At 39.0% G+C, this 4,438-nt stretch overlaps 1 non-coding gene across 1 annotated transcript; it reads right to left on the bottom strand.

Moving 5' to 3' along the window:
• Positions 1–418: 418 nt before the first annotated feature.
• LOC122321069 (U5 spliceosomal RNA) lies at positions 419–535 on the bottom strand. Its single transcript, XR_006245973.1, has one exon. It is a non-coding gene; the product is annotated as a U5 spliceosomal RNA (small nuclear RNA).
• Between the last annotated feature and the right edge of the window lie 3,903 nt (positions 536–4,438).

Genomic DNA, 4,438 nt, shown 5'->3' with positions numbered 1-4,438 from the left:
AAAAAACGAAAGTTGGGTCATTTCCGATCGTTCAGTTATATGCCAGCTATAGGATATAGTCGGCCGATCCGGGCCGTTCCGACTTATATACTGCGTGCAAAGGAAAGAAGGGTGTGTGCAAAGTTTCAAGACGATAGCTTTAAAACTGAGAGACTAGTTCGCGTAGAAACAGACAGACGGACAGACAGACGGACAGACGGACATGCTCATATCAACTCAGGAGGTGATCCTGATCAAGAATATATATATACATATATACTTTATAGGGTCGGAGATGTCTCCTTCACTGCGTTGCACACTTTTGGACAAAATTATAATACCCTCTGCAAGGGTATAACTAGTTTTTTTGTATTTTTACTTATCTACCAAACAAAAAAATGGTTCTAGTTTTTAAATTTATTTATAATGGCCCCTAGGAATATTCCTTAGGGCTCTTAAAAAAAATTATTTTAGACTCATTAGAGTGCTCCTCTCCACGGAAATCTTTAGTAAAAGGCGAAAGATTTATTCGACAACTGAAGAGAAACCAGAGTACCTTTCTCAGCACAGACCAGTGGTTCTAGGTTATGCATCTGCTAAAACCAATTATTATGGGAATTATAGTTTGAAAAAAAAAACAATCATAGGAGGCACCCTAAATTAGGCTACAGGGACGGCAAACCCACTCAGGTAAACATTTTTAAATCTTTAAGACTTTTTTAGAAGTTATGTACTGTTAGGGGAATTCATTGGGATTGTTACCTCTGAACAAGATTCTATAGACATGCGGAGCACATCCTAAATATATGGTAACCTTCAATATAGACACAAGTGACGGACTTGTAAATGAAGATGGTCATCTGAGGCAAATTAACCATTGATCATTAAATGGGTCAAATTTAGTGACGCGACTTTGAATTCAATTTTTTGAACCCACGGTTGTCGCTATCGCCAGATTAAAAGTTCGGAACAGTTCTGATCCCGAATGGACTCTAATGGTAAAAGCCTCTCGATTTTTTCAATGTGGAAGATTGGAGCATGCCTCTGTTGACCGAAAACAATTCAAAATTGCTCCCGCTGAGGCTACTACCATACACAAAAGCCAAGGTGCAACATATAGCAAAGTCGCCGTGCATCTTAAAAGAGGCATCCAGCGAACTTCGCTATATGTTGGATGCAGCAGCGCCACTAGCTGCGTAGAAACAGACAGACAGACGGACATGCTCATATCAACTCAGGAGGTGATCCTGATTAAGAATATGTATACTTTATAGGGTCGGAGAGGTCTCCGTCACTGCGTTGCACAAAATTATAATACTCTCTGCTACGGTATAAAAATAAGTAAATTTAGGTTTTAAACGCTCCCGTATATAAAGGAATAAAAGAATCTTAATTCTTAATCTTTTTTTATCTTAATAAAAGAATTCTTGCTTTATGCAAGACAGAGGTTACAGTCAGTCAGGGACTTAAACTTCTTAATCTAAGAAACGATTAAGACAGTACTATTTTCTAATACGCGGACGATTTTTTTTGAATCTGGTATGATAAAGATTTTTTGTTGGCTGCACCTAAATTCCAGCAGAAAGTTTATTTCTTTATGGAAATGTGTAATTTAATCAATCTTACCACTATTCAGCCACTATTAATTTTAACCATAGAAGAAGACATTTAAATGTTCAGTGTAATAACATAACTTTAAATAATTTAGATAGCGTCAACTACTTGGGTAGAACTTTAAGTGCTAACAATTCCTCTGTACCACTCAATAAAAAAAAAGATTTCGAAAACAAACCAAACAAATATGTTTCTCCAAATTCTTGGTGGTTGTCACTTCGAAGTTCATCCCAGTAAATCCCTTCTTCTCTATAAAGCCTTTATTAGACCTATGTTTGAGTTCCTCAGACCTGTTCCTTATTCGCTAATATTTCGCTAAATTTCGTTAATTATTCGCTAAGCAGCCATAAATATCATTAATTCTGTAGCGGGGACCGAAGACGGTTTTGCTTACATTATCCCAAATTCAAGCAACCCAACCAAAGCTGAATGATGTATCCGACTTAATTTTACTATGTACTATTTTAGTTACTATTTACTAATAGTTACTATTTTTTTTTTACTATCGATAGTATAAACAGCCGAGAAGGAGTGCTGTTAAGCGTGGGCGCAAATGCAGCTCTTAATGCAGTTGCCATTTTTCCGAGCCGCCGGTACATTTTCCTAAAACATTTCCTTAAACGTACTCATGAAGTGAGCATCACCCACCGACAGACGATCGGTGAAATTTTGCGGGCCGGACTTAAAAGTTCTGTGATGCCGTGTGTGCGCATAAGCCCATTCGTTTAATTTGCAGAAGGTAGACGCTATTTTTCAGGACTTATTATTAAATACTATTGGCCATTATTAGCCCAGGTCGGAGATATTGCCACTAGAGTTCGTGCACAACCTCACTTTTCTGAGAGCAAGCTAACTGGTGGCTAAGACGGAACGTTCTCTCATGCAGCCTTTGTTGGGACATATCATTAGGTAGATCTCTAAGCCTAAAATGACCCAGTGCAGTTAGACTTTTTGTGATATTTTAATTTCCAGATAGTTCCCCAGGCTAAAAATTGTGCTAAAAATTCCATGTAAAGCCTGGCGGACTCCAACTAAAATGTAACGATCCCAAAATATCCAGTAATTATGAAAAATATAAACTTTTTAGTTCCACTTTTAGTGGAAAGTGGAGACCTCCAGGAAGGTTTTCGTGTAACGGAGACAGGCTGCATCGCCATTTCTTTTTGTGACACAGGTCACTTTCAAGTGTGTGCTCAGCTTAGCTGCGTCGCTTTCTTTTGACCAAGCGGCTCTCTCAACAGTAACATAAAGCCATCGTATTAATTGAAAAGATTTATTCCAAATCACTATATTCTCCTGTATGGCCACGACTCCTTCAACATTAAAATTTTGTTCAAGTGGTTTTAAAGTCGAGGAGATTTCGTTGAGGGTCTTCTGGCGCTGGGTTTGAACCAGAAACTTATAATTCATATTTATTTTTTGTTTAAATTAGTACATTAAATTAGTATTAGTAAATTAGTATTCAAATTCAAATGACATAGTTTCTATGGAACTCCATTTAAAGAATGGAGTTTTCCACAGCTAAAGAGTTAGCCAAATCCTTCGCGTACAGATTTCCAACTGCTTCATTTTTACCTCTTTCATACTCATAAACTAACACAAGTTTTAGTAGAATCTATACTAAATATAAAAACATGTTTAATCATATTGATCCTATCAAACCTATTATTACTTTCCATCACAAATTATCTTTAGACACAATTTTTTTTAAAGGTATCTCCGTTAACAAAAATCAAGCTAATGAATTCATTATTTTTACTTTAATTAATGAAAAATTGAATTCTTTCAATAACATACATAAACATGCTAATTTCCTTCACGGACGGTTCCGTTTCAAATACAGTTGATAGTTTCTAAACTAACAAAAAGCTGTCGTCTATGACCACTAAACTTTGGAAAGCTTTGTAAAGAGCAATTGATTTTGCGATTTCTAACTGCGTTTCAAATATAGACATATTGACGGACAGCCTTTGAGGTATGCACACTTTTCAAAATAACAGCTCCAATCATTATATTGCTTAGAATATATCTACCAAAATAGAAAATTGTACTAGGCTATCAAAAGTAGGAGTTCACCACATACCCGCCAATCAAACATTTGGAGCCAATCAAAACGAAATGGCTGGTAGAGAAGCAAATGCTTCCCTACACGGCTCCTTTTCATATGTTAGATGGAAATAATATGATACGATCAACTCAACTTTGCTTCCTCTCCCGCTCAAAGTTTGATCGATGGGTTTGGAATTTCTGCGTTGGTACGTATATACATCCAATACCATTCTCTGGCTGGACCTTCCACTAACCCATGGTACTCCCTCAGCACTTCGCTCCACGGAATGCGATACGACCTCTGCAGTTGATCCAGTCGGAACCAAAACTCAGAGACCGGCATGCTTCCGGAACTGCCATCAAACGTCAAGCCCCATTTGCAGAGGGGTTCCACTTCCATTCGAACCTGGCCTGACCATCAAGATTGCCCCACCGACTCGGCTTAATTCCTTGCCGCGTATATTCCGCATCCATCTCCAGTGATAGTGCTTGCCCGGACTGTTGATAATGCCGTTCCTTCCAGCCGCTTACGCTGGCCTCGACTGATCCGGTTTGCTGTGGATATTAGGTGGTGGCTTTGAGTAGTCTCCCGGCAATGGTAAGCCCTGTCTCATCGAGTCCTTGCTTCTGGGCGTGATGCGCCTTTTGTGCTGTTGGTGGTGCTGATGGAGGCCCCTGCCATCGTCGATCTGACAACGCCGCCGCCGGCTAACACGGAGGCGGCTGTTGAAACTGTCATTCCGGAGGCTTCACTGGATGAGAGTCCGCCGGCTACTGTTGCTGTTGTATTGTTTGC

Source organism: Drosophila bipectinata, chromosome XL (assembly GCF_030179905.1).
Source record: "Drosophila bipectinata strain 14024-0381.07 chromosome XL, DbipHiC1v2, whole genome shotgun sequence".
NCBI lineage: Eukaryota > Metazoa > Arthropoda > Insecta > Diptera > Drosophilidae > Drosophila > Drosophila bipectinata.
Note: the sequence above shows the minus strand (reverse complement) of the source record. Positions and strands in the feature narration are given on the sequence as shown.